Source organism: Bos grunniens, chromosome 3 (genome assembly GCF_055505025.1).
Source record: "Bos grunniens cultivar Pamir isolate PY7600 chromosome 3, Bosgru_T2T1.0, whole genome shotgun sequence".
NCBI lineage: Eukaryota > Metazoa > Chordata > Mammalia > Artiodactyla > Bovidae > Bos > Bos grunniens.
Genome location: NC_141167.1, coordinates 35,649,060 through 35,671,085, shown reverse-complemented (window position 1 = coordinate 35,671,085; position 22,026 = coordinate 35,649,060). Strand labels below are relative to the sequence as shown.

Sequence of the window (22,026 nt, the reverse complement as noted above, 5' to 3'; positions counted from 1 at the left end):
TTGATGAAAACTGCTGTGCTTATAAGAATGCCCTGGTATATCCTACATCTCTGTGGAAAAGGGGCCTGGAGAGGTCCTTAGGGTGAAGGGAGGCCCTATACCTGAAGCTGGAGTTGCTAGACTTAGTCATAATGTCCTGAAGGGCAAAGATTTCACCTTGCCCAGTTCTCTGCATCTAACATCTTGTCCAACACGTGACAAACAGCCTCAGCACCCAGCTTACACAGCCGGAGGGGACTGCACTGACACAGAATGAAGCATGAGAGTGCTCCCACAGCCACGTGACACGGGTCATGCACACCCTGCAGCAGTGGTGGGTGGGTGCTTCTAGAAGCGGGCTGGCCACGGCCAGATCTGGATCCACAGTCACCTAACCACTACCCGCCCTCCAAGAGAGCAAAAAAAAAGAAGAAACTTTAAAACCAGTCTAGAGGATTTCCCTAATGGTCCAGTGGCTAAGACTCCACACTCTTAACGCAGGGGGGCCAGGTTCAATTCCTGGTCAGGGAACTAGATCTCACACGCTGTGACTAAGAATTCTCATGTCACAACTAAAGATCCTGCATGCCACAGCAAAGATGGAAGATGCTACGTGCTACAACTAAGACCCGGTGCAGCCAAATAAACAAAGTAAAAGGCTATCCTTAAAAAAAAAAAAAAATAGAAGAAGAACAGCCAAATCCCGCTCTGGCACTTAGTAGGTGGAGGTCTTGGCAAATGCTAACATCTCCCTGAGCTTCAGTTCCTTCATGTGCAAAATGGCAATAATTGTACTTTGGGGGGAAGTTTTTTAAACGCTGAAAGCCATTCCATTTGGACATGTAGTAGAGATGGAACTTTCTTAAGTCTCTCCCCTTAGCTGCTGACCCTCAGGAAGTTTGAACAACAGTCTGTGTGAAATGACACAGAGCAGTAAGGCTACTGCTACATCACAAACAAATTTTAAGATACATCTGCCCTCTAGAGCCCAGTGCCAGGTGCTCTTGGGTCATTTCCTGACTGGAATTCTCCACTGCTCTACTCCCGGGTATGTGTGATATGTGTGTGTCAGGGGGTGATATTTACAAGACTGGCACTTGCAAAAGTGAATACTCATTAGATTTTCTCTAAGTAAGCATTAGAAAACAGAAATTCAACCTAAGTCACAGAAACAGCTTAGATATAAAGTGACGGCAGAGGTTAAATGAGGCCAGGCTGTGGAGCAAACAATACTGGACACAAACAGCAAAATGCCATGAGGTCATTATGCTTTGGAATATTTTTAATGACCTCTATGCTAGGACTGGAGTTTCAGCTTTAGCATCATTCCTTCCAAAGAAATCCCAGGGCTGATCTCCTTCAGAATGGACCGGTTGGATCTCCTCGCAGTCCAAGGGACTCTCAAGAGTCTTCTCCAACACCACAGTTTAAAAGCATCAATTCTTCGGCGCTCAGCCTTTTTCACAGTCCAACTCTCACATCCATACATGACCACAGGAAAAACCATAGCCTTGACTAGATGGACCTTTGTTGGCAAAGTAATGTCTTTGCTTTTGAATATGCTATCTAGGTTGGACATAACTTTCCTTCCAAGGAGTAAGCGTCTTTTAATTTCATGGCTTCAGTCACCATCTGCAGTGATTTTGGAGCCCCAAAAAATAAAGTCTGACACTGTTGCAAAGAGTTGACTCATTGGAAAAGACCCTGATGCTGGGAAAGATTGGGGGCAGGAGGAGAAGGGGATGACAGAGGATGAGATGGCTGGATGGCATCACAGACTCAATGGACGTGAGTCTGAGTGAACTCCGGGAGTTGGTGATGGACAGGGAGGCCTGGCGTGCTGGGATTAATGGCGTCGCAAAGAGTCAGACACGACTGAGCGACTGAACTGAACTGAACTGAACTGATGCTAGGACTTCTCCATGATTTGCTTACAGAATATCTGTTACCCTTCTCTCTTCTTTTCTTTTTCAGACCAGAGGTATTTCATATACACCCTGTGACTGTGTCATTGTGAACTTCTAGTAAACATTGAGAGGGAATCTGGGCTTCCCAAGTGGCACTAGTGGTAAAGAACCCACCTGCCAATACAGGAGAAATAAGGGACACCAGCTTGATCCCTGGACGAGGGCATTGCAACCCGCTCCAGTATTCTTGCCTGGGAAGTCCCATGGACAGAGGAGCCTGGCAGACTACAGTCCGTGGGGTCGCAAAGAGTTGGACACGAATGAAGAAACAGCGCATGTGCAGAGGGAGTCTGGTGTCTGTGATCCTGACCACTTTGTCTAGCAGGATCTTTCTGGGTGTCTGTGTGCGGTGGATAGGTTCACCTCCAGGATACCCCAGAGAGACTTGGTGTCAACTGCACCTGCCCTGACTGTCCAAAAACCGCAGCCTCTACACATGGAAGGAGCACTGAAGACATAGCAGAGGCTGGATCTCACGGTCTGGGCAGACTCTTTCCCAGACGTGTGACCTCCAGCAATCCACTAGGTCCCCATTCATACTGAATCAGATAGTGTGCGCACATTGCCTGACAATACACTTGGCACACAGATGTGCTTGATAAGGGGGGACCAGCTTTCTGTTTTATTCTTAAACAGTGTTCCCTTTTACCCCGTACAATGGGCCATGCCATGATATGCCCTTTCCAAATACCGACACCTGATAAGTCAACATTTGGCTCACTTATTGTGTGGTCCCAGAGAAGACAGACCATATCATCCAACTTTCTATTCCTCATTCTCTCGCCTGTCCTTACTCCTCACTGTAACCCAACCAGGTTGCCATCCCTATGCCTACTGCACAGATGCGACACTGAGGAGCTACCTAAAAACTAAAAGCTAGTGAGTGACTCAGTCAGGACCAGAACGCAAAACGTAACTTCAAGGCCAACAGTGCCCTACAGCTCACAGAGCAAATAACCCACAGAATTCCCGTTAGTGTGAGTGGCCTGGCTCCCCAGAAAGTCTAGCAGACATGCCAAGCCAGAGCCAAGGTCTTCCTGGTCTGTGTCTCCAGCACAGAGCAGGCACCTGGAACACATCTGTAGAATGGCATGCGTGCATGCTCAGTCACTCATTCATGTTCAACTTTTTACAACCTCATGGACTGTAGCCCACCAGGCTCCTCTCTCCATGAGATTCTCCAGGCAAGAATACTAGAGTGAGTGAGTTGCCATATACTCTCCAGGTGATCTTCCTGACCCAGGGATCAAACCCACATCTCCTGCATTGGCAGGCAGGTTCTTTACCACTGAGCCACTCGGGATGGAATGGCATGTCCACATGAGCATTTGGAAAACCCAGCAGGCTTTTGCCCTCTTCTAGTTCCCCCAGCTCATCACCACCTTCTGGGGACAGAATAAAGGGTGTTTTCAGGACTCTGGGCATGACAGGTTCACACAAGCAGAAGCACAACTGGGCAGATCATGCCATCCAAAGAGTTTGCTAAGTGCCCACTGACTCTTCAGAGGAATTTCCCAAGATCATTAAGAGAAACAATAACAGGGTTTGATATTCTAATTGAGACCAGAAACTGGACAGCTTTGGAGCTGACTGGAGAACTGTGTGACTCGAAAAAAAAACCCTTGCCTTTCTGCTCCCCATTTCCTCCCCACCCGCCTCTCCTAAGTGCCTTTCAACTCCATTTCCAAGGCTCCTTAGTGACAAAGGCTGGGGGGGAGGGTTCCCGAGCCAGTGCCTCTGGAATGCCAGCCGTTCCCCTCATTAGCATTCGGGGCCCCTCATCTGCCTGCACAGTTGGCCAGGGGTCTGTGTAAAAGGCAGAGCGGCTTGGGGGAGGCCCAGCATTTAGCATGGCTCATTGGGACATGGGAAGCCTCTACAAAGAGTTTCCAAACAAAAGGCATCAATATTATTTGTGGAGCCATCAGCCTGCCTGGGGCACAATATGGCTCTGGCTCAGCCACACGCTCTCCCCCAAGTTCTGTGTGCAGACGTGGTGGGCGCTTCCCAGACACATTCTGGCCCTGAGCACCAGTGCGTTGGAAGGTCTCCCTCCTCCTCCCGCTCTGTCCTGACAGGTCTCTCCTCAGACTCAGTCTATCCAGGTCGAACAATGGGTGGGCTCTAACTGGTGGTGGGAGTGCCCAGGGAAGGGGGCTTGACAGAGGGTAAATGGTCAGATGGTAGGACAATCATGAACAGATGGTGCTGCTGGGAATGGATTCCAGACAAATTCACAAGCAGATTGAGCTCCGACAAAGACTTATCTGGTGGAGAGCAATTGGCGCCTTATACCAATCCCGCTCTCCCATACAATCTTTGACAGTTCCGTGAGGTTCTGTCTCACAAGAATTCCAAAATATTGATCAATAGATGAGTCCCTGAGAGATTCCAAGCAGCAGAGCTATTGCTCAGCATGCTCATAAAGCCAAACGAATTTCCTTCAGCCTCCCTGTGTTTGAATACCTTCAGAGATGTGGATCTCACTACTTGTCATCTTTTTCTCTCCAGACAACTCCAATTTGTTCTTCTAAAGTTGGTTACCCTTGCAATCCCCTTTCTACCCTCCCTTGGGGCCAAAGGAAGAGGAGGAGGAAGAGGAGGGGAAAGAGGAAGGAAAAGAAGAAGAGGAAAAAGAGGGAGTGGAGCAGGAAGGTAAAGGAAAGCAGGGAGGAGAAGAGGGGAAGAAGAGAGGAAGAGGAAAAGGAATTAACCCACTACAAATTTGGGATTGTCTGTTATTAAGGCAAAACTTGGGTAAGCTTGCTGATACGCCTTTATTTGAGCAAACTCTGGGAGATGGTGAAGGACAGAGAAAGCTGGCATGCTGCAGTCCATGGGCTTGCAAAGAGTCGGACACAACTGAGCGACTGAACAACAACAACAATGCCTTTGACAGTCAAAGAACAGGGGACATGATCCCATCAGTAGTTCTTGGAACTCTGCATGTAAAGCTGCACATTCAGACTCAGGTTTCTTTAAATCAGTCATGGAGTCTTTCTCAGACTCTGTGGCAGAGATAGCTAACTGTCCACCCAAAATTTTACTCCCTCTTCTGTAATGGGCATTTGAAGGTATATATATATATATATATATATATATATATATATATGAAAGTAGCTGTCCAGCAGAGATTACATTTCCCAGCATGCCTGGCATTGAGGCATGACCTCATGGAACGTGAACTGATGTCATATGTGATCCTTCTCAACCAAGTATTTTAAGAAACAGCTGGCCTTCTCCAGTTTCTCCTTCCACCCATATGCTCTTAATGATTAAAACCATTCTACTTCTTAATCAAAATCACAATGAGGTATCACTTCACACTGGTCAGAATGGTCATCATCAAAATATCTACAAATAATAAATGCTGGAGAGGGTATGGAGAAAAGGGTTCCCTACTACACTGTTGGTAGGGATGTAAATTGATTCAGCCACTACAGAAAAATAATATGGCGGGGGGGTGTCTGTCCCTAAAAAAATAAAAATAGAGTTACTACATGATCCAGCAACCCTACTCCTGGGCTCATATCCCCCAAAAGGTGAAAATTCTAATTCAAAAAGATACATGCCCTCCAATGTTCATAGCAGCACTATCTACAATAGTCAAGATATGGAAACCACCCAAGCGTCCATCAACAGGCTATTGATTTAAGATGACCTCCCCACCTCTGGATTTTTACTCGCAAATTTTAAATGATATTCCAGGCCTCAGGTGTGACAGGTAAAGAACCAACGAACAGGTAAAGAACCAATGGAAAAGTATCTAAGAACCCCTGTAGTAGCTAACAGGCTTCTGAACATATCACTGTGGTTCACAGAGGAGGCTAGGCAAGGCAGTAAGGGGACACTATATCAGCTCCTACAGCCCAAAATAAAGTTGGTCTCTTTATGACTTTAAAATAGTTCCTATGCAGCTTATTTTCTTTTTTGCTTAATCAAATAAATAAGACGGCTTTTTCGTGGGGAAAAAAAGATGGAATACTACTCAGTCATAAAAAAGAATGAAATATTTCCATTTGCAGCAACAAGAGTGGGCCTAAAGATATCATACTAAATGAAGTAAGGCAGACAGAAAAAAGACAATGTTATACGATATCATTTATATATGAAATCTAAAAAATAATACAAATGAATCTATGTCCAAAACAGAAACGGACTTACAAAGAAAATAAACTTATGGTTACCAAAAGGGAAAGGACTGGGGGGAGGGATAAATTAGGAGTCCGGGATTAAACAGATACAAACTAGTATCCATATAATAGATAAGCAACAAGGATTTACTATGTTGCACAGGGAACTGTATTCAATATTTCATAAAAACCTATGATGGAAAATAATCTGAAATATATGTGTGTGTGTATATGTGTGTGTGTGTATATGTGTGTGTGTGTGTGTGAATGTGAATCACTTTGCTGTACACCTGAAACTAACAAGATAATGTAATCTACTACACTTCAATAATAAAAAAATAAATTAACATTCTTCTTCTGTACTTGTCTTCTAATACCTATCGGTCTGTGTTTAGTTTCTCAGACTATGTTTCCTGGAACACTAAGACCAAGCAGTACCCCTCCAAACAGGAATTCTGTGTTCAAGTTCAGGAAGTACCCTAGACTATCTCTCTTCCCCCTTGGTGAATCTAAATGCCTACTGCACAGGCAATTGAAACAAAACAAAACAAGACAAATTATCTCACCCTTATTTAATCTAAACTCATTTGACCAAAGAACTTTTTATTTTTAATTAATATTTTAAGATTCCTTGGAACTAGTGTTCTATGCAAGATACCAAGAAATTCTGTTCAAAGTAAAGTTCTAGCTGTTACATTTATTCAGAAAATACATATAAACCACATATTATATCCAAGACGTTGCACTGCCAATGTTTCAGGGCCCTGAATAGGGTCTGGCCATAAAGGCTATCAAATAAATATTAATAAACAAAAAATGGTCACAAAACCACATATTAACCATACAGTTGTTGATTACCTACCAAATAAGACCAACTATAGCTTGGCTAAAATATTGCTAGAAATAAACATTTCACTGCATTCCTGTCTCACCACTGCCTATCTCTCCTGTCTCATTTACCACTCATTCCCCATTTTTATTTCAGCAACATGAACCATTCACTGCTAAACCATTCATTCCTAAAACCATCCCTAAATTCGTTCCTAAAACTAGCAAGCATGTTAGTGATTTCTTGCCTCTGCATATACAATTTTCTACTCCTGCAATATCCTTTTCAAACTTTCTTTTAATTCTTTTTTAGGTCTTCATTGAATTTGTTACAAAATTGTCTCTGTTTTATGTTTTGGTTTTCTTTGGCTGCCAGACATGCGGGATCTTAGTTCCCTGTCCAGGGATTGAACCCTTACCACCTGCATTGGAAGGCAGTCTTAACTACTAGACCACCAGGGAAGTCCCTACTTTAAATTGCTGAATGCCTTTTTATCCTGTAAGATCAAAATCGTATGTCCCTCACTGTGTAAAACTTTCCAAAACTCAAATCCTGACTTACATCCTCCACTTTTAACTTCCATATGTGTACACCTCTGAGTATACAGCCCATCCCAAATAAGCCATCTCAAGCTGAGAATACTTCTACCAGGGCTGACCTTGGTTAAGGATACTTCCTACTCCCTGCTCAACCATGGCACCACCTACCGCACAGTCAGCTTGTGGGAGAGAGAGCAAAGAAACAGAAAGACAGGTAGAAGTATTGTTTCCTTTCAGTTCTAAGAGTGGGATGAGAAATTAAGAAAGTTATTAAGGAGATTTTGGTTCAACTTGAGAGAAGAGACACACTAACAATCAGAACTGGTGGGAAGCGAAGCAGACTGCTCTATAAGGCAGGTATTTTTCTGTCCTCCAGAAGCTTTCAAGAAGGATAGAAACCTGTCAGTAAAGGGAAAGATGAATGGGTCCTCCCTATTCTAGAATGACAGAACAGTTGGGTGATGAAGCGTCTGAGAGATGCCCAGATACCACTGACTAACTTGGGTTTCCTTCCTTCCAATACTCACTCTAGTCTGAAATTGGTCTGTTGGGAGCTTCTCTTCCTGGCACTTAGCAGGTCAGGAAATGCATGTCCTCCCTCATCTACCTGTCCCCGAGCTCAATCCTTCCCATTCAGAGAATAGCACTTAGGTGATACTATGATTTTCTTCAGCCCCCTCTGAAGGAAAATGAGGCACTGGTGACTTACTCCTTTACGGATAACTTAGTTATTTGTTGATCCAAGGCCATTATGAATACCACAGACATACTATATGGATGAATTAGCAGGGATATTTCTTTCTCCCTCATATCTCAGTTGGTAAAGAATCCGCCTGCAATGCAGGAGACCCCGGTTCAATTCCTGGGTTGGGAAGATCCGCTGGAGAAGGGATAGGTTACCCATTCCACTATTCTTGGGCCTCCCTGTGGCTCAGCTGGTAAAGAATCTGCCTGCAATGCGGGAGACCTGGGTTTGATCCCTGGTTTGGAAAGATCCCCTGGAGAAGGGAAAGGCTACCCACTCCAGGCCAGAATTCTATGAATCGTATAGTCCATGGGGTTACAAAGAGAAGGACACACTGAGCAACTTTCACTTTCAGTTTTCTCATTCTTATCCATCCATCCATTCATTTATTTACTCATCAGTTCAACAAATACCCCACTATACTTGAGCTGTGTTGGGTACCAGACATACAGTGATGAGTAAGGCAGGATTCATCATCTGTCAGTGCAGACGTTAGAACTGTAAGTACAGTGGAGTTAAGTGCTGGGTGAAAGGAAAGCCAGGAGTCCCTCCCCACAAAAGAGGGTCGTTCAGCTCAGCCCAGTGATAGGAGTGTCACTGTCATCAGGAAAGGCCTCTGAGAACATTTGTAAGTGAGCCAAGTCCTGGCAGAGGAGAAGCAATTGCCAAAATATGGACAGAAGTGAGGCCCTTGGGTGGCAAGGATGAGTTTTCCCAGGTAGGCCAAACAAAATGAGCAAAGCCCCTGAAATAGCCACCCACTCCAGTATTATTGCCAAGATGGTCCTATGGACAGAGGAGCTTGGCAAGCTATAGTCCATAATGTTGCAAAAGAGTCAGACATGACTGAGTGACTGAGCACATGTGCAAGCGCACACGCATGCACACACACACACACACACACACACATATACACACTTGAGATATGAACCCTCTGTTCTTGGAACTAGAAACTGTGGTTACATACACTTGAAGCATCATGCCCCAGTGAAAGTGAAGGAGGCAAAGCTGGAGAAGGTAGGATCAGATCCTGAAGACCCTTGGTGCCCAGCTAAGACTCCAGACAGAGGGTACGGGGTATGATGAGACCAGGTGAGTGTTTTGCTTCCTCAGGGGGGTCATTTGGAGGAAAGCTCTGACACATTAGAATAGAAGCAGGCAAAACCTCTTCCATATTATTGAGTGACTTGGGTCATGCCATGTCACTTAACATCATTAAATTTCAGTTTTTTCATCTGTAAAGTAGGTTTTTAAGTACCTACCTTGCAGGACCATCAAAAGGGCTAGATATCTGGTATGAAAAGCACGTGACATACAGTGCCTAACACTACACAGGTCTCATCAAATGGCAGCTATGTATTTATAACTTTCATGTTCTGTAATGACCTGATTGCAAAAACAAAGGACCTTGCACTGAGAACAGCCTTTCTTGGGAAGGGCATGAGGGATAATGCTATCAGCGGAACAGCTTCAGGGAGTCATTGACACTGATGCACACACAAGTAAATAATTTATGTGTGTGGACCATTTTTTAAAAGGCCCATTATTATTCCTACTCCCTGCCTCACAGTGATGCTGTGAGTCGCAGTGCATTAGTTAATTTCATGGCCCTGTTTTGAATCTTACAATATTTCATCATCCTGATTCAAAATATTCATTCCAAGTGGTTCCAACTTCACAAATAAATAATTCCTGTTGGAAAATGGAGTTTTCCCATCTGCACAGCCCATTTTCCATCTGTTCTACAAGCTCGTAGTAGGATGGATCTGGGTCTTCAGGCCCCGTTGATTAGTCCTGATTTAAGAAGAAATGTCTTTCTCCCAGATGGATTGTGCATTAGTGCTAAAGATTAGTTTCCACTGTTATTAGTTACTATGTTAAAAGACAGCTTTAGAGATCTGGAAGTGGATCAAAAAGTATATGCTAGACAGGAGGAAGGAGAGAAAAGTCACACTGACTTAGCTCCCATCATATACTTGACATTCTTCTAGGTACTACACACACCATCTATAGGTAATTTGACCATTATAACAACCCAGTGGGTAGATGTGATTATGTCCGTCTGATAGAAGAGGGAATGGAGGATCAAAGGGCCTTAAAAGCTTGCCTAAAATCACATAATTTGTAATTAAGGGAGCTAGAACTGATTCCAAAACTCAGGCTTTCTCTAAAATACCAGAGGTTCAAAAGAGCACTGTGCTTTTTGAACGGACCAAAGAATGTATATGTTGATCAAAGAATTGTGCTGCTGTTTCTTTCAATAAGCAGGTCATGTTCTAATAGAAGAGCATCCTATGAAGTAAAGGTAATTCATTTTCAAGTCCTTAAAACGGCATGCAACTGTACAGAAGGAGAGAGCCACTTTTTGATATGATCAGAATCTAGTGCTGTCTTAGAAAGAACAGTAGGCTGTAAGTTAGAAACCTTGGACTTATTTTGGATCCCCAACCTATTTTCTTAAGAACAAATCACTTAATTGCCTGAGCCTAATCTCTTCAACTGGAAAGTGACAATCTATCTTATGCTGCCTCTTCAGTAACCTCACAGCATCTGGAAGGCATATCTATAAGGAGCATGTAAGAATGTAGATGGGAGCACAATTTGTCAATGGGAAAGTGAAAGAAAAGTGAAAGTGTTAGTCACTCAATCGTGTCTGACTCTTCGCAACCCCATGGACTGTAGCTCACCAGGCTCCTCTGTCCTTGGAATTCTCCAGGCAAGAATCCTGAAAAGTTCTGAGCAAATATTAGATGCCATTTCCATTTCTATGTCTGCTTGCAACAAAATGCTTGCCTGCAACAAGATGAGGAGTTTGTGCCAGTGTACAAATCTATGCAATGCTTTCTTCATTGAAAAACTCTGTCTACAAAAAAAAATATTAGGTGAACAAAATGGTGTGCTTAGTGACACAGTTGATTTCCTTCATCACAGACTATGGACAGACATCAGACCATGGCCTGCACATTGAGTCTTGCTATCTAGACTACCCTGAGGGAAGCAGATGGTATAAACATTGAAGTATACAGTCTCAGCTCCCTGCTTACAAGCTTACCTTGGTCAGTTTATTTAATCTTTCTGTACTTCAGTTTACTCTTCTGTAAAGTGGGGTTACTACCAAACTCAGCATAGCTGTGAAGATGGGATGAGAATACACATGACTGGGTAGAACAGGACCTCGGACATAGTAAAAAAAAAAAAAAAAGTTATTTATCATCATCGTCATCATCAACCCAAAGCGTCTGTCCTCCTGGTCTACCACAATGTGACTGTTCCCAACATTAGATGGGTTGTAGCTTGGTTGTTACAACTCAGGCAGTTTGTGATGCCACCAGCATCCAGTGAGCAGAGGCCAGGGATTCTGCTAAACATCCTACAGTGCACAGGGCAGCCCCCCACAACAAGAACTCATTCAACACACAAAGTCAGTAGTGCTGAAGCTGAGATTCTTGCAATAGAGACATTCCTCGGGGTTGAGCTCTCCTGTTATCCAATAAAGATCTAATAACAGAGCTGAAGTTTTATCTAAGCATGTGCTTTCATGGAATGTCAGCCTTAAAAGAGATCTTTGACCCTAAAATGCACCACTGTGTGGTCCAACTACCTGTTTTATTGAAAGCAAACCTCAGAGGGGCAAGGACTTGCCATCTTCCTCTCTCATCTAGTGGTGAAAATGATACTTTTGTTTATCCTGTCCTTCAGTCTTGCCTCCTAAAAGCGTACTTCCTCAGACTGATGAGAGAGACCCAAGGTCAGTGTTGTCAGGCTACCAAGCAAGAGAGCTAAAATTGCACCCCATGTTTCCAGATCCAGTGATTGAGAAGCTCAAGTAGGGGAGAGGTTAGTGTAGCCCAGGGCACCTGTAGCTCAGAGACTGCTGCTGCTGCTGCTAAGTCGCTTCAGTAGTATCCGACTCTGTGCGACCCCATAGACAGCAGCGCACCAGGCTCCCCCGTCCCTGGGATTCTCCAGGCAAGAACACTGGAGTAGGTTGCCATTTCCTTCTCCAGATCAGAGACTAGATTCCTGTCTCCCCGAGAGACCCTGGTCCAGAAGGTAGAGATGGGCAGGAAATAGAATAGTAGTACAAGGCACTGGACTTGGACTTGAGACTGAGTTCTGCTCCAACATTTTCTCTGTTATTGGTCAACCATATAAAGCCTAGACTATTAGCACTTAAAGTATCTTTTGAACACTTTAGGTCCAAGTTTTCAAAATTCATCTTCCCTCATTCATTCTCTCTCTCTTCTCCCTCTTTCTTTCTCTCTCCCCCATTCTCCACTAGTAAGATGATGTATTATAATAAAATGTACTTACCACATAGAGCTGTTGTAAGATTCAGTGGCATGAACAGTGCAAATGCAAGATGTTATTAATGGTTAAGAGGACAGATCAACTGTGTGACTTTAGAAAAGTCACTTAACCTCACACTGCCTCAGCTTCCTCATCTCCAAAATGCACATATTAATATTGTTACCTACCCCATACTGCTGTTGCGAGGACTTACTGAGTTTATACACATCAAGTACTTAGAACAGTGTTTGGCTTATAACAAGTTTCATGCAGAGTGTTAGCTAATATTGTAAATGACCATCCTTTGCCCATCTGGTTGCTCCTAGTGAAGTCTAAGAGCTATCCACATGCAATAGTCCTAAGTAACTCAGGGAACTCTACAATGGCCACCGAGAAGAGGCCAAACTTTCCCCAAACTCCCAACCCAGGGATGGAACTGAGGTTCCTGTGTTGCAGGCAGATCATTGATCGTCTGAGCTACCAGAGAAGCCCATCAAGGGGGTTCAAGTCCTGCCGAATCTTTCAGGACTAGGAGACAAGAGCTCCCTCTGCTGCCCAGAACTGAAACGGCACTATCCTCTCTAACAGCTTCATTAATATTCTGTCCTCTCTGCCCTGCCAATCTTGAAAACGCGCTTCCCAGACTGATGAAATTGCTTCTATATACTAATATCATCAGTGAGGCATTTTCCTAAACAGCTGACTCATGATTTTTTTTTCCATCGAAAAGAACCATCTTTCTAGGCTCTAGTTAGAATGTGAATAGCTGCCTATTCTCCAGTTTCCATTAGGAAGCGATGCTCAGGAGCCTTGGTAACTGAAGAGGGCACTCTCCCCACTGGGAAAGAAGCAGCAGAATTGGAGCATTATAACAAATTGTTCCCATCCAGCAATCACTTTGTAATGTGACTGTTTTCAACATAAACTCATTTGTCTTGTTGAACAGATGGCAAAAAAAAAAAAAAAAAGTGCTCTGTCTTTGCATTTCTGACTCCCTTCAGAAAGACTGTATCCCAGATTCAGAGGTGAGCAAACAGGCTTTATACCCAGATGGGTGCCACGGCCTGAGTGAAATAGGACAGAGTATTCCTATTTCCCAGGAAGAAGGCTAGTGCCCACAAAAGCCTACTATGCCAGACAGGTTTAGTATTATCTCCTTCAATCTTCATAACAGTCTTGGGAGCTAAATTTTACCTTGCCTAATTATAGATGCAGGCCCACAGCTCTGAGAGGTTTGGGAATGTGGTTGCAAGACTGCATGACCAGTCAGTACTAGAGCCAAAGATCTGAGCTTTATCTACTGCTATTCATACTGTCTCCCAAAGGCTCCAAGTAATTTTGGGAAAACTGGCCTGCAAGTTGGTAAGATAACACCAGAAGTGACCAGGGAAAGGAACCGTCCATGTGCAATTTGGAGAAAGGGATTCCCCTACTCCTCTCACTGGCCTGAGTTGAGATACCCTTCTAAACCTTCTTCAGGGAGGACCCTTAGTTATCCTGGAGCTGCCTAGAATATGAAAATCCTTTCAAATGATGGATTCTACTGGAAAATTCTACCAAACACTTAAGAAAGAAATAATATCAATTCTACACAAACTCTTCCAAAATACAGAAGAGGAGGGAACATCATCCAGTTCATTTGGGATACTCGGATACCAAAACCAAAGACGACGCAAGCAAAGAAATCTGTGGATCCATCTCTCTCTTGAGCATGGACTCAAAAATACTTAACAAAATACTGGCCAGTCAAATCCAACAATACATGAAAAGTTAAGTACCCAGTGAAAGTGTGTTAAGTGGTAATCACTCAGTTGTGTCTGACTCTTTGCAACCCCATGGACTGTAGCTCACCAGGTTCCTTTGTCTGTGAAATTCTCCAGGCGAGAATACTGGAGTGGGTAGCCATTTTGTTCTCCCGGGGATCTTCCTGACCCAGGGATCAAATCCAGGTCTCCTGCACTGCAGGCAGATTCTTTACCATCTGAGCCACCAGGATGCTCCTTAAAAATGCAAGGTTGAATAATCAAAAACCAATCAATGCAGTTCACCTTATCAACAGATCAAAGAAGAAAAACCATATGATCACCTGAATAGACACAGAAAATGATGGCATCTAATGCTGGTGTTTTCCAGGTGAGAAGCTTGAGTCCCAGAATGGAGGAAATGCATTCTCAGTGTCACAAATCACTGACAAATCCAGATTTAGAATCTAGCTCTCCAGACCTGAGAACTGTGTGGATTTGTCATCCGATGCTGGGGGCCAAAGAAGTCTTTGAAGCATAGAGAGGCAATAAGCCAGAGACTCAGCTCTCACACGCAGCTGAAGCAAGAGAGTGAGAACACGCTAACTCCAGCCCACTCCATGCTAGAAAATACCTGAGTTCTAGTTCATAAGCATTAGAATCAAGGGAGCACTGGATTGGTGGGGAAAGATTATGCACTTCCTGTAACTTTCCCAGTGAAGTGGAATTTGCAACTGTTGAAAACATGATATATACATAAAAAAATCCACTTCACAATTTGAGAGAGATGAGCCACAGCTATAGCTCTTTTGAAATAAGGTCTTAAAAAAAATCACAGAATGTTCATGAAGATGGGGGGAATAGGCTATGAACTCATTGGTGTAACTGAAATGACAGAGACGCCTCAATGCTACCATGCAGCTGGAGCTCAGCTCAGTGACCTTCCCTAATGTTCACTTTCGCCAACAGTCTACAGCAAACCATTTTGGTAAAAGCTTTCTTTTTCTTCTTTATAAATTTAAGATCTTGGTCACAATCACCTCATGTTTCTTTACTCTTAGTTGTGATGATTGGAAAATAAAATCAAACCAAAGTATCTCTTTCTTTCCCAGGCAATTTCTCTGAGGTTCTGTCTCTGGAAAACCCTCTCTCCATCCTTCATGTCCCTCCCCAACACACACACACACACACACACACACGCACACACACACCACTCTCTGCCTTACCAACACACACACGTACACACACACACAGGAAAATCCTCTGTCCTCCATTTCCCTCCCCAACACACACATACACACACACACGTGCGTGCACACACACATACACCACTCTCTTCCCTGCACACACACACACACAAGCACTCTCTTCTCTGCCTCTTCCTTTGCCTGGTTCAGAACTTGTGGGCGAGGTGAAGAGAAACCATGTGTGTCACCAGAGCCATAACTGACTGCAAACCAGCCCCAGCCTCAGTGTCTTCAAGTGAAGCAGAAATTAGATGTGCCTTTGCTCCCTGCATTTTCTCACATCCTGGCCCTTTTAAGTTGACCTAGGATGTTTTGGAGCATACAGTTTAAAAGCAACTCAGATATGTAATGCTCTTGATTGTCTTGTAACCACAATTTACAGACCCAGAAAGTGGAGCTCAGCAGGGTGGGCAAGTGTACCTCCACTCACCCACCCTTCACTAATGTTCACTTTTGCCAACAGCCTACATTAAACCATTTTAGATGGCAGGTGTCATGGCACCTGACCATAATAAGAGCCAGTCTCCTTGGGGGCATCAGCCATATATGTAAACAGTAGCTTAATAAAAGCAACCATTCAATGACCTCTTACTGTTTTCATGCCCTGAGCTACACATTTCCTCTTCAGTATTCCATTCAATCCTCATGGCTCCCCAGTGGAGTGGGTATGATTATACCCATTCCAATAAAGGGGGTGGCATGCCACTGGGAGGTCACTTAATATGTCCAAAGTTATACATAACAAGAAAATGACAGACTCAGGACATGAACTTGGGCCTGAGACCAAAGTCTGGGCTCTCCACTGCAGTTGAGTCTATTTTGGAAAGTCAAGGGTACCAAAAGAAACACAAACAGAACGCGTTGAGGTTAAGAATGCAGTGGAAGTAGGGTGATGGGGAAGGCGGTCTATGGTTGAGAAGTGATCATATTTTCTTAGGAAAGTGGTAAATCAGAGAAGATTACATGGCAGTTGAAAGCTGTCTTGATTGAGGGGCAAGATGACTAAGTAAAAAATCAGATTCCTAGATGGAAACAATGCTGCAAACAGGTTTAGAGGCAGGAAAGTATATCTCATATGCAGATAATACAAATAATCCTGCTTAGGAAAAGGACATGGGCACTTGCTGTCATGACCAATTGTGAGCTGGTCTTACAAGAAATGGGATACTAATGGTAAAAGAAATTTTATCTCATGAGATTTTTATATATAGTCAAAATTATTCCGGTCAACATCACGGTGCCTGCAGTCAAAAACCTTGCCTTCTATTGAGGATAAACAATTAAACAAGTAATTACAGCACAGCAGTAAGTCCTAGGAAAGGGTAGGCACAGGGTGACCCTGCCAACTCAGCCTTCAGAAGGGCGTGCTGGAGAGTGATGGCCAAGCCGAGCACTGAGGCAGGGGTGGGCGTTGCCCACACGATGACTTGAGAGTCTATATGGAGGCAACAGCTGCTGAGACCCGGGCAGGAGACAGACCCGAGCCTGTTTGGGAGGCTACAGGTGTTGAGCAGAAGCGAGGAGAGCAGGTGGGAATTGATAACACGTGAGGCCAGAGGGGCCCACGAGAGGTCAGCTCAGGATGAGGCCGCGTGCTGTGTAAGAGAGGAGGTGGGAAGTCACCCGGGCCCAGCGCGAGCACGGGCTGGATTCCCATCGCAGTCAGCAAATCAATTACGCCCTCCACCGACTTTCGCCTCGTGTATTTAGAATGCAAGGAGCTAGCCTGCCAAACATCTGCTCTCGCTATTAAGCATGCCATGGTAACCATTGCACTCCCGCGCGTCAGCGCCACCAGGATTGGTAATAATCACAAGTGTCAAAAACGAGAAAGAATGGAGAAGGAAAGCTGTGCAAAACCCAGCGGTGGGATGGTTGGGCTGGCGGCTCTGCTCTGAGGCCCCGCCAGCTGCACCTTCTGCTGCCCCTGTTGGAGGCAGGGGAATTGATGCGGCTCTGGCCTGCTCTCGCCCCTTCTGTTGATCCCTCTCCCTGTATTATTCATCCACTGCTTCAACCGACACTGGAAAATGTGCTTTGCCTTTGCCAGAACAACATATGTGCCCCTGCATCATTGTGTGTGATAGATAAACCCGCCAAGAGCTCCCAGACCCAGGGGCCCTCCGGGTGAAGACCCCACATTGACACAGGCCGGCAGCATGGTGTCCTGGCAGGAGCGCAGTGCTGCAGACAGACCCAGCTTAGGATTTCAACACGCAAGTTCACAGGCTTGAGACCTTGGGCAAATCTCTTACCCTCTCTGAACCCACCTGCCTCTTTTGTAAAATCCAAGTAGGACCGCTTACAGCATAGGGTTGTTTGAGGACTATAAGACAATGCTTTGGAGATGGTACAGAGACTTTCACAGAATAAGAATTCAATCTTAGCTACTATGATCTTTTTTTCAATTGTGCTGTGTGCTCAGAAGCTTCAGTCGTGTCCTACTCTTTGCAACCCCAGGGACTGTAGCCTGCCAAGCTCCTCTGTCCATTAAGAACACTGGAGTGAGTTGCATGCCCTCCTCCAGGGGTTCCCAACCCAGGGGTCGAACCAGTGTCTCCGGCATCTCCTGCATTGTAGGCAGAGTCTTTACCACTGAGCCTCTACCCCCGCCCCCACCCCCAAAAAAAGCCTCTCTTCACCAGGGAAGCCTCGCTTTAAAAAAAAAAAAAAAAATGCTAGGCACTATGCTGTGCAATTAATTCAAATTATTGAATCACCACAACCAGCCTGTAAGGTAGACAACATGATACCCAATTTACAGACAAGAGGACTGAGGCTAAGGGAGGTTAGGTGACAAGTCAGAGAACTGGTCATGGCAGGTCAGAAGGTGAACTCAGACTTCCTCTACAGCCACTCTCTCCCTGCTTAAACCATGCTGCCTTCCACATGAACAAAACTCTTCAGATGTTGAGCTGAAATCTGTTTCTTGATAAAGATTATACATAGGTCCCAGTTCTGTGGCTAGAGCCACAGAAAATAAGCCTGGTCTCCCTTCCAAACACAAGCTTTTTAGGAATGCAGAGCCAGCTCCCACTCCCCACCCCCACCCCCAATCTTCCTTTCTCTGAACTAAAAGGTCCTAAGCCTGATTTACATACAGTCACTTTGTGCAGGATACCCTCCAAGACAGCCAAAGCCTCTCTCAGAGGAGTGCCCAGAACCCTTGCTCTTGGATGCCTGGGTGAGGTTTCCACCCTCCCTCCCAGTGCTGCGAGTCACTGCATCTCGGGGTACATGCACAATACCTGAACCTCCAGCTGGCAGTGCTTAGTGTTATCGCCTGGAACACTCTCAGACGGCTTTTCTGCCTTTCCCTGGATCTTCTCCAACCTAGAGTACGGAACCGTGGGCTCCAGCGCCCTCTTGTGTTAAGGAAGAGAAATTTTCAGGACACGAACACAGGAGCGGAGTGGAAGATCCACCTGAGGAGAAAGGAAATGAAGCCCATCCAGCCCTCACCTGAAGCTGCTGTAAGTCTGCATCTCTGGCTTGAGTATCCCACGACGTGTTGTGAGATGGGGGATAACCCTGTGTATTCCCTGATGGTTCAGGAGGTAAAGAATCTGCATACTACACAGCAGATGCAGGAGATCAATCCCTGCGTGGGGAAGATCCCCTGGAGGAGGAAACAGCAACTCTTTCCATGGATAGAGGAAAACATCCCATGGAAAAACCCCATGGATAGAGGAGCCTGGCATGCCACAGTTCATAGGGTCACAGCCAGACATGACTGAGCATGCACACTGGCTTGGTTGGGGGGTGACCCTGCAGGCAAGCCTGACTCCTCTGATGATTTCAGTCTATCAGGAAAGAGGCAAGGGTGTCCCCACACCTTCACCTTTAGTAATATCTCATTCGAGCGCCCACCCCCAGCGTTCTTTCAGCTTTGCTAAAGACAAGGAGAAGGACATGAAGCCACAGCTGGGCACAAGCATCTGCAGTGGAGAGACCCTCCCACCTTTGCCCTAGAGGGCCAGGAAGGTGACAGAGTAAGGGATCTGGGAAAAAAAGGATAGATCCAAGGCAGTAACTGGAGGATAATTAGGACATATCTTGATGTAGGATATAGGTGAGCTCCAGGTTAGACATTTACAACTAGCCTCTTGATTACATTTCATGCAACACGAAGAAGAGGGCTTCCGGCTGGATACTTAAAACTGTTAGCATTTCTTGAGGCAAGAGATAGATGGGCTCTAGTTCAGGCATTTACAATCAGCCTCCTGTTTGCCCTCTGAAATGGAAATAACAATAGAAACAGGGTAAATATCTAGTGTCTATCTCTTGAAACTCATCAAGGTAATAGTCGTGACAATAGTCAAGATAAGAGTCAGGGCAAGGACGAAGAGGGGCAAAACCATATTTGAGTAAAGGATTAAGAGATCTCCACTCCCTCCTCTTTGGGGACAAGGGAGACACTATAGATGTGCAGAAAGGCTCCTGTGGGTCAAAAGTCAAGGGATAATGCCAGGCCATAATGAGTTTGTTCCTCCCAGAAGCCTTCATTTTGATATCCATATTGGCTAAAGGGTGTGTACATACCCAGGGGAGTGTCCCAGGATAGGTCAGGTGTGGAAAAAGAAACCAGATCATTGGCTAAAGGTAGACAAAGACCCAGAATAGCTGAGCTATATAAAAGACTTAACCACTTCTTTACTGGACTCCTCCTCACCAGGAAGCTGCCCACAACCCTCTCTCCCTCTCTCTCCAGGTGTGCACCTCTGCCTTGCTTCCATCTCATCTAAACAAACTGTTTCTCTGTGTGTTCTCCCATTCGTTGTGCTACATCTCTAATAATAAACTTTGTACCTGCATTTGCAGTTTCTGCCTTTGTGATAAATGCATATTTCTCTGGGGGCAAAGATCCAGGGAAAAGTAGCTGCTAGCCCCTAACCCTTGCTGATCTAGTGACTCGGATTCCTGGTTTTCATCCAGGCTACCCAGGTTCAATTCCTGGGCAGGGAATTAAGATCTCACTTCACGCCACCTCTCTCGCTGCTGCCGCGCCGAGATCAACCTGAGGTCAGAGGGCTCCTTGAGTTGGCTCTCAGGGCTGCTGAAATATTCACTGCTGGTCCCACTTTCCAGCTGGGAAGATATTATCTGGGAGGGTTTGTCCAGTAAAGCAAGCAACCATTCTTTTCTCTACCAAAAATTCACTTGGGGGTTGTTGGGCAAGTCGCCTCTCATCCTCTGGGCAGGGTGGTGTCAGAGCTTCCTTCTGTCAGGTGAGTGTATGCTTCTTGGTTCTTTGTCTCATCACAACAATGATTTGGAGCGATGGACATTAAAGCCCTCTGTGTGTCACAGCTCTCGGGTCTTGAACAAACCGTGTCGTAGCTCTTAGACAAATCAGCGTTACAGCTCTATTTTATTTAGAAGATAGCAGGAGAATCCATCCTCGAAGAAGAGAAGAGAGTGGAGGAGTGCACCAGCGTGTGTGGGAGGTTGTGTGGGGGGGGCAGGTATAGAGAGGGAGAGAGAAAGAGCGTATGCAGCGGGAGAGAGAGCAAGAGAGAGTGCTTGGCTCCTCCTTTTATATATTTTTTCTTCCCCCTTGGCCTGCCCTATGAAAATTGGGCTCAGCCAGGAGTGCTGTTCTACCTGAAGTCCTCACTGCGGTCCTCGGACCTTCCTTTGACCTTCCTTTGTTCTATTTTCTCAGGCTTTTCCCTTCCTTGTGTTTTAGCCACCGCCATTTTGGACTCCTTTTCCCTATTCTAACTACCTAACATTTCCACCATCATAATCAATGAGCTGGAACATAGGGTCATCCCCAGATCCAATCCATTTCAGCCAACTAGCAGACTCCAGAGGAATTGGGCCCCAAGATTGCTGGGCTTCTACAGAACACATTTCCAAAGAACAAGAACTATCATCAAATCTTTGTACAGCATCTAAACTACTCAATAGACACAGTGTTGATGCCATGATTTTTTCTTCCTTCACAGTAACAGGTCAGTCTCCAACAAGCCGAGAATTAAAAAAAAAAAAAAATTAGGGTTTTTTAATTGCTTATGTGCAAAAATCAAACAGCAATTACAGTTGTCTTATCTCTCATACAATGTTAAAGAACATCAGCTTTTTCTGATTAAAACTCTTCAGTGATTTCAAACCTTTATGAAAGTAGTGTGAACCACTGAGTGACAATTTTGGACGGAGCAGCTGGGAGAGGCACAAGCCCATCAGAAAGATGACTCAGAACTGCTGTTTTAGTCATCTGCATGCTCTGGTCCCCCCAGTGCCCACCGGCCCCACAGCTTCATTCTCTGGTGTTATCACTGTCCCTGGAATCACACACACTGTCCTTGGCCATGAAGCCAGAGGCAATGAACAGAACCAGGGCACCCTCTGGCTCTGCTGGAGGTCATGACCTCTGCCTGAGAAGACCTCTGGAGTGAGAGCCAGCCACCAGCTGCCCTGTTCTAGCTGGGTCCCCTCCCCGCATCTCTCCTCCCTGGGATTCTGGTCTTTCCTAAAACCCCAGCAGCTATCCTCTGCTGCTGCTACTGCTGCCAAGTTGCTTCAGTCGTGTCCGACTCTCTGCAACCCCAT

The 22,026-nt window shown here is 45.1% G+C and overlaps 1 long non-coding RNA gene across 2 annotated transcripts in view; it reads right to left on the bottom strand.

Annotated features, from left to right (window-relative positions):
• Nucleotides 1-18,886, bottom strand: part of LOC147375467 (uncharacterized) — a 33,358-nt gene extending 14,472 nt beyond the window's left edge. Inside the window, exons 1-3 of one of the 2 annotated variants that reach the window (XR_015160133.1) lie at nucleotides 18,720-18,886; nucleotides 14,334-14,482; nucleotides 11,245-11,366 (exon numbers count right to left, since the gene is read on the bottom strand). This is a non-coding gene — a long non-coding RNA (uncharacterized LOC147375467). The remainder of the gene's footprint in view (nucleotides 1-11,244; nucleotides 11,367-14,333; nucleotides 14,483-18,719) is intronic. The other variant, XR_015160134.1, reaches the window with a different exon arrangement.
• Between the last annotated feature and the right edge of the window lie 3,140 nt (nucleotides 18,887-22,026).